At 36.4% G+C, this 9,014-nt stretch overlaps 1 pseudogene; it reads right to left on the bottom strand.

Moving 5' to 3' along the window:
* Positions 1–432: 432 nt before the first annotated feature.
* On the bottom strand, positions 433–2,750 carry LOC102831468 (annotated as a pseudogene).
* Between the last annotated feature and the right edge of the window lie 6,264 nt (positions 2,751–9,014).

Raw genomic sequence — 9,014 nt, 5'->3', positions numbered from 1 at the left:
TAGATAACAAAATAGAAAATTAAATTAGATTTGTGTTTGATAACCTAACATATAAAATGACCATTGCTCTATATTCATAGTGACTGTTTTTAAGCATAGTAATCATCATAAAGCCTACAAATATAGCCTCAGTTTTATAAAAGAAATGCAGATGGTCTCAAGATGAAAAATACAGTGCTGGCTGCTAAAAAGCTCTTTGTTGCAGTAGGATGTGCAGTTATGAAAAAAACTTCAGAAAACATTACCATGTTCCCCAGACTTTGAATATCATTTCAGCATGAATTATACTGCAGTGACAGGATGCTTTTTAGTGGTTGGCCTTATAAAGCAAAATCTCAGGGAAAAAAAAAACAGAGCATGTGAGCAACAAATCCTGGAACCAAATTATTGCAAATGGAAGTTAGTAATAAAAAGAGAGGAAGGTGACCATCCCTACATTGTGACAGGACTTGACTCTGCATGAATAGCCACTGTTTAAGCACCTTCCTGGAATAAGTGGGAAAAGTTCAGGACTTGTAGAGAGAGTTTTCTACTGGAATTTAAGAGATTTTGAAGGCTCCTTTTTTTTTTTTTTTTTTAAATACCATGTGTAGCAATTTTCCTGCAAACTTTCCAATTTAACTCCAAATTAAAGAGTGGAATTCCAAAGCACAACTCAAGAGGAACCCAATCTGCTTCTGTTGTGGCAACAGAGGCTTGCTTTTTTGGGGTATCTATTGTTGCTTCCTCAATGACCACTTCAAAGACATCTATGCTTCCATTTACATCTGAGCCAGAAGCCAGATCAGGTTCTCCTCTCTCATCAGAAGCTTTCAACATGTTGACATATCCACAGAAATGCTGCAAGTCCACTTTGTTCTTTAACATCTACAAGGCTTTATGGGCACCCATAATGACACATGTACAGTCTCCTTGTAGTTCTGTGTCATCAAATGGAAAGGGTATGTGGATGGTTTCTCCAATCCCATGCAAACCATTGGATTAAAACTGCTGAGTGTGTTAAAGCATCATTCAACATTGTGAGCATGTTTGAGGTAGAAATTAGCCAAGATCATGACCCTAAGAAGTTATTAGTAATAGATCATAACCCTGGAATATATCTGGCAGTTTTAGAAGTCTAGTACCAGTTGGACAGTAAGAGAGATGGTGGTCCTTGTCCACTGATATGGTAAATACACACTATAAATCAGACAGAAGGAATTCTGGGATAACTGGTCCAATATGCTGAGAGATGCAGCTGCTGATGGGCTAGATTTCATTGGAGAGAGGTGCCATAGAGACAAGCAGAGTGTATTTTTTGTTTAGAATCCTGCTGTAAGTTGCAGAGTCCAAATCAAGCAGGTTTTCACAGCATATGAAATTCAGAGGGAAATCTTAACAGGGTTAGTCCAGCTGTGCAGTTTGTGCAACTAGAACCTTATTAAGACACAAAATCGGTATTGTGTTTCTCAGTGCATGGTCAAAGTATTTCTGTGTTTCTCCTTCACCAGTGCTCTGGACCTCTTCTAGTTCTATAAGAAAGCTGTCTAGAGATTCATCTAAGAGCTTTCCAACTTCAAACAATGTGACTGCGAGACTCTTCAAGTTTGGTGAAAGATTGCCCATCATTAAAAAGGCAGTAAGATCTGAATCAAATAGGAATGCAGTTCACTTTGTGTATCCTGCAGACAGACACAAAACTGCTCATGCTAGCTATCAGCTGAATATTTCGGCCTGTTTGTATCAGTATTGGTAGCAAATGAAACTTCCTGAAGAGGACTTCTACTCTCCCTACCATCCGAGGAGAGGAGCACCTTTTGTGGATCGAAAGTACTCTTTAATCTGTTTACATATAGATCATTCCACCTCGAGGAATGAAGTTGATCCAGATTTTTACTTTTCACTTCTTAGGGGTAAAATACAATCGGCAATAAACTGAAACAGCATTCTTCACCAGGTATAAGTCTATCTTAAGGACTTTTGCAAGCTCAGCAACATTAGTATGTTCATCTATTGAAACAAATATAGAATTTCAAAATAATCATCTTGCACTTGATTCATTACAAAATCTTCAACAGGAGGAATCGTTAAACAGCTGTCATCAGACATTGGTACCTCCAGATAAACGAATCCTTTTTTATACAAACTTGTGCTACATTGTAATCTAGTGATCAAGATTGCTGAAGCCCTGAATCGATGATTTTATCAATAGCACATTTCTCAGGCAAAGTGCATATCTTTATGTCATCTTCTTAGATACAGCCAGATTGCACTACCCACCATGCCTCTAGGGCAATTTCCAACAGATTCACTGGTAGAAGATCATGACTTTTCCTTCTGAAGAATTTTTTGAAGATCTGTACTGATTCATCAGGTCAATGTACTGGTTTTTTCTTATGCCAATGAGACTTAGACAATCAGCAGCAGTAAAGTTGGGCAACAAATCATAAGTTTTCTCACTATTATTACATGGTATAATGCCCATAAGAATACCATGTAATAGGAAAATGGGGTTATCCTCAGATCCTTCACCCTAATGTCCTACAAGTGGTAAGGGTACAGGATGAGATGATCTCAACTGTACTTAAGCAGCTCCTTGTAGTATTTGTGTTCATCCTTCTTGGCATGCTTAACTAATTTCTGTACCAAAACTGATTGCAAATACTGTTTAGGACAATCTGCTTTTCATATTCTCTCTGTGAGTTTCCAATACTGCTTCATGTAGGTAGGCAACTTGCTCCAGGGGTGTGGAAATCCACATCTATGTTCATGATGTCAGGACTGCAGCCACAGGTGAGCCGAAACCTCCCGCCAACCTGCAGAAGGCCCGGGCTGCTTCAAGGCCAGGGCTCTAGACAGCTTGGTATGGTGCCATCCATGGACAAGTTTCTTCCATCTCATATTGCTTTGTTTTGCATCTCTAATGGCTAATAATCATGATCATTTCTTCATGTTTGTTGGAAATCTGAATGTCTTCTTTGGTGAAGTGTTGGTTCACATCTTCTGCCCAGCTTAAGTTGTATTATTTGGCTTCTTCTTTATGAGGTGTTGAAGTGCTCAATAAATATTAGTGAATAGTCATTTGTCTGATATGTTATTGCTAAACATTTTCTTCATAAGTCTGTGGATTATTTTTTTACTCATTTGATAAAATGCTTTTATGTACATAGGTGACTAATTTTTAGGAGGTCTTAGTCATCTATTTTGCCTTCTGTTTATGTATTTTCAGTTATGCTTGATAGTGTATTAATGAATTTAGATCAGAGCCCCTTAGTTTGTCCCATTTTTCATTGGTCCTTTGTCAAAGATCAGCAGATAACAGGTAGAGATTTATATCCAGGTTATCAATTCTGTTCCATCGACCTACTTGTCTTTTGTTGTACCAGTTCTTGTTTTTACTACTGTGGCTATGTAATAAGTTTTGAGATGCGTAATAAGTTTTTGAGATAGGCCCCCTAATTTGTTCTTCTTTTTAAATAATACTTTGCTTATCTGGGGTCTCTTTCCTTTCCATATAAAATAAGTGATTTTTCCCCCCATCTCTTTAAAGAAAGATGTTGAATCTGATTGGGATTGCATTAGATCTATAGATTGCTTTGGGTAATGTGCTGACATTACAGTTCAGATAATGTTAGGTATTCCTATACATGAGCAGGCATAGAAATCCTCCATTTCTGCAGGTCTTTTTTAGGTTCTTATAGTAGTGCTTTTGTAAATTTTTTAAATCAGTTTTTTGTTCTGTGATTAGATTTATTCCCAACTATGGTGTTGGAGGAAAATATTGAAAGTGCCATGAGCTGCCAAAAGAACCAACAGATCTGTGTTGGAAGAAGTGCAGCCAGAGTGCTCCTTGGAGGCCAGGAAGGCCAAATGTCATCTCTCATAGTTCAGACATATTGTCAGGTGGGAACAGTCTCTGGAGAAGGAGGTTGGTAAGGTGGAGGGTCAGAGGAAAAGAGGAAGCCCCCAGCGACACGAATTGCCAAAGTGGCAGCATCAAGGGGCTCAAGTCTGAAAACAGTTGTGAGGTTGGTCCAGGACCGGGGAGTGTTTCGTTCTTTATGCATAGAGTTGCTGTAAGTTGGTACTGATGCGATGGCACCTAATTACAACAAACATTTCATTTTGGGGTGGCTACTGAGCTCTCTTTATTAGTGTAAAGGAATTCAACTGATTTTTGTATATTGATCCCATTCTTTAATACTTTGCCAAATCTATCAATGACTTCCAATATTTTCTTGCCGAGTCTTCTTAGATATTTTGGATGCCTTTAATTTCTCTTTTGCCTTACAACTCTGGCTAAGACTTCCAGAACAGTATTGAATATGAATGGTGACACCAGGCATCTTGTTTGATTCCTGCTTGCCAGGGGAATCTCTTCAGTTTCTCATCATTGAGAGGGATGTTGGCTGCTGATTTTCTCTATATTCCTTTAACTGTGCTCAGTAGTTTCCATCTGTTCCTATTTTGTTATGTGTTTTTATCAGGAATGAGTTTTTGATTTTTTTCCAAATGTCTTTTTGAATCAATTGATATGATCATGCAATGTTCCCCTTTGTTTTAATTATGTGGTAGATTGAATTGATTGTTTTCTTCTAATATTGAATGGTCCCTACCTACGAATCCCACTTGGTCATCATTATTTTCATATATACATATATATATATATATATACTGTTGGATTCTATTGAGTCAAAGGCATTCAATAACAACAATGATGTTCTTTGAAAATATTCAGACTAGGAGAGAATATTTGAAACTAGCTTCTTTTAGAACACTGTAAAAGTTTATGGACAGATGAAATCTAGCACTTAGCAATACTGGAAATGCCATGTGTAGTGAAGTGATCTGGACCAGAAATGGAATGGCACCTCCAGGAACAAGGTCGATGTGAGAAGCTTGCTCCTTCACAAGAAGAATGAACAAATATGTCTCAGAAAAAATCTTATCAGCATTAAGGCATAATAATAACAGCAATGACAATGTGTATTTCTCTTGTCATCACAAGTCAGTGCTGAGCAAAGTTGAGCGTTGTGCATGGTCATAGTCTCCACCTGTCTGTGAACAATGCACTCCATCTTTTGGCAGAAAACATTCTAAATAAAGTTCCTACTTTCTTTTCTGTTTAATTTCTTTATAGTTTCTGGATTATTCTATTCACATTTGCCACTAGACAATTTTTACCTCTGTACAGCAGAAATTCCTGCTTTGGATTATTTATTTATTTATTTATTTTTAACCTCTGTGATGACTCTCTGTGATGTTTAAGTCTATATTTCAATTTGGTAGGCCACATTTCTCAGTGGTATGGAAGACATTATGTACAACCTTCATTTTGTGATCTGATTTGAGCAGCCAATCTTGTGAGTGTGAATTATTTCCTTGAAACTCTCTCTTTTTCTGTGTGTGTGTGTGTGTGTGTGTGTGTGTGTGTGTGTGTGTATTGCTATTGTTACATGCTGTGAGATCTGTTCTGACTCATAGCGACTCTGGATAGGGTTGCTGAGGAACGTTTGGTGGATTTGTACCACAGACCTTGAAATTAGTAGTCCACTCCTTATCCTACAGTGCCATACCAGTGTTCTCTATCTCTCTGTCTCTGCCTATGTAGTTTTGCTGCTCTAGAGATCCCAGACTGTTATATAATCTCCTTAAAAGAACAACAACAAAAATGCTTTATCCCACTGTTTTCACATAAAAGGGCTTTGAAAAGTTCAAGAGGAAAAATGAAAATTTCCAAAAGCTTTTGGAAGGCCCTTCATATGTGCCTTAGCTAATTTTGAACTGAGAATGATTTTAAAACTACCAATGTCTGTGCTCAGAAGTCAATATCTTTGTTAAATACTATTCTCCAGAACTTGTCTTGTTTTATTTATGTATATTACCAGAACCTCAAACAGTATATGAAGCTTCAAAATATGCAGAGGTATTCAATTTTTCATTTTTATCAACCAGCAGAATACATTACTTATTATCAAATTCATATTTACTATTCACCTTTTTTATTTAAAAGATGTCTTTTAGTCATTAAAATTTTAGGTGTTATGATCTTGTGTATGTTTACTAAATCTGTAAGCCTTTATTAATTTTTCTTTCCTTCTGCTTTCAATCATAGACATTTGTTTTGCTAGCCTCCTTCTCTATACATTTTATTGGCATCTCTCACAGTGAGATCTATGCATTCTAAAAATTTTGGTTTTGATAAAAGCATCCATTTTTCAAACAGATCTTCTCTAGCCTCTCTACTAAGTTGGATAATTCCACCCAAGAGGTATCATTTATTTATTTAATATCTACACCCTACATGGAATCAATCTATCATTCTGCCTTCCTTCCCCAAAGTAAGTTTCATCTTCACCGAGACATGACTTATACTTTTAAATCCATAAATTCCTCTCAGGGTATGGGTATCACCTGTTTTGTCACCAATATTAAGTGTTTGGATTTGCAACTCTTCTAATATTACATGAAGTTTCTTTTAACTTTGAGAGTTTCAGTCTTCTCTCAGTATGTCTGAAGTGATTTGTAAAATCAGTGTTTTTCTCCTAAACAGAAAAGAGAAAGATACAACAGTAGGCAGAGGAAATGCCAGTAGGTTTAATTACTGGTCACATGAAAGAAAGAAAGAAAGAAAGAAAGAAAGAAAGAAAGAAAGAAAGAAAGAAAGAAAGAAAGAAAGAAAGAAAGAAAGAAACATGTAAAATAATTTCCATTCTAGGAACTCTCTCAAAGAATCCTTAAAATTTATTGAGAATTTTCTCTTTTCTCTCTATTAAAATACCTTGGAATTACTTATTCCTCATATTCATCTAACCTTAATTCCCTGAGCATCTTTTTTGTTCCTTTTCATTCAGATTGGAAGGCAACAACTTATAGACACATTTTCCTTACTCTTCCATATATATTTATTTTATTTTACAAGACTCTAATTCTTCCCATGGAGTCCTGGTGTGGTGCTGTGGGTTAATGTGCCAAACTGCAAAGCTGTTTGAACTGCAAGGTCAGTGGTTCAAGCTCACCAGCTGCTCCTCAGAAACCCTATACAGGGTCACTATGGGTGGGAACTGACTTGACGGCACTTAACAACAACAAAAGCAGATTCTTCCCATAAGGAGTTCTGGTAACAAAGTGGTTATAAGTTGGGCTGTTAACTCAAAGTCAAAAGTTCGAAATGACCAGTAGTCCCACAGAAGGAAGGTGAGGCTTTCTGCTCCCATGAAGATTTGCAGCCTCAGAAACAGAGTTGCTATGAGTTTGAACTGACTCTACGGCACACCAGCACTACCACCAAGTCTGGCCATCCTGTCTTCCAAGGAGCATTCTGGCTGTACTTCGTTCAACACAGATTGGTTTATTCCTTTGGCAGTCCATGGTAATTTTAATATTCTCCCCTAACACCATAACTCAAATATATCAATTCTTCTATGGTCTTCATTATTCATTGTCCAAATTTCACATGCATGTGAAGTTTTTAAAAATACCATGACTTGGACCAGTTGAATCTTAGTCCTCAAACTAGCATCTTTGACAGATTTGGTAATGCAATATGATGTTTGAATTCTTGACTGCTACTTCCATGAGTATTGATGTAAAATGAAGTCTTTGACAACATCAATATTTTCTCCATTTATATGGATGTTATTTATTAATCCAGTAGTGAAGATTTTTGTTGTCTTTACATGGGGATGCAACCCATACCAAAGCTCTGGTCTTTAATCTCATCAGAAAGTATTTTAATCCCTCTTCACTTTCAGCAAGCAGGTTGTCAATGAGACATCCTCCAGTCCTGATGACACATTTTCTCTAATTATTTGCTCAGCATACTGATTGAATAAGTATGGTGAAATAACACAACCATGGCACACACTTTCCTAATTTTAAACCATTTGGTATTCCTTTGTTCTGTTCAAACAACTGCCTGTTGATATATATATACAGGTACCTTATGAGCACAATTAAAGGTTCCAGAATATGCATTATTTGCAATGTTGTCCATAACTTGACATAATCCACATAATTGAATGCCTTTGCATAGTCAATAAAGCACAGGTAAATATTTTTCTGTTAATCTCTGCTTTCAGCCAAAATCCATCTGACATTGGCAATGATATCCCTCATTCTACATCGTCTTCTGAATCTAGCTTGAACCTCTGGAAATTCTCTGTCAGTGGATGGATGTAGGCATTTTTATAATATCTTTAGTAAAATTTTACTTGCCTGCAATATCAATCATATTGTCCTATGATTTGCACATTCTGCTATCTCACCTTTCTTTGGAATGGGTATAAATATTGATCTCTTCTAGCCAGTTGGCAAGGTAGATGCCTTCTAAATTTCTTGACATAAATGAATGAGTGCCTCCAGTGCTGCATCAGTTTGCTGAAAGATTTCAATTTGTATCCCACAAATTCCTGGTTCTTTGTTCTTTGCCAATGCTTTCAATGCACCTTGGACTTCAGTATTTATTGGCTCTTGATCATATGCTACCTCTTGAAATTGTTGAATATTGAACATTTCTATTTGGTATAGTAACTCTGTGTTTTCCTTACATATTCTCTTGATGCTTTCTGCATCATTAAATATTTTGCACATAGAATTCCTTCAGTATTTCAAGTTGAGGATTGAAATTTTTCTTTAGTTTCTTGGCTTAATAAATGCTGAACAAGTTCTCTCCTTTTGGTTTTCTAACTTCAGGTCTTTACACATTTCACTATAATTTTTGCCCGTGTCTTCTCGAGCTGCTCTTTTTTTTGTTGTTGTTCAGCTCTTTTAACATTTTTTTTTTTTTTTTTTTTTTTTTTACATTTGCTTTAGCATCTCTATCTAGGAAGGAAAGTTTCAGAGTCTCCACTTATGTCCATTTTGGTGTTTTCTTCTTCCTTGTCTTCTTAAATGACCTTTTACTTTCTTCGTATATTATGTTCTTGATGTCATTCCACAATTCTTCTTGTCTTTTGTCTTCAGCATCTTATGCATCAAATCTTTTCTTCAGATGATCTCTAAATTCAGGTGGGATATGTTCAAAGTCATGTTTT

This window comes from Chrysochloris asiatica, unplaced genomic scaffold, assembly GCF_000296735.1.
Source record: "Chrysochloris asiatica unplaced genomic scaffold, ChrAsi1.0 scaffold00399, whole genome shotgun sequence".
Classification (NCBI taxonomy): Eukaryota; Metazoa; Chordata; class Mammalia; order Afrosoricida; family Chrysochloridae; genus Chrysochloris; species Chrysochloris asiatica.
Note: the sequence above shows the minus strand (reverse complement) of the source record. Positions and strands in the feature narration are given on the sequence as shown.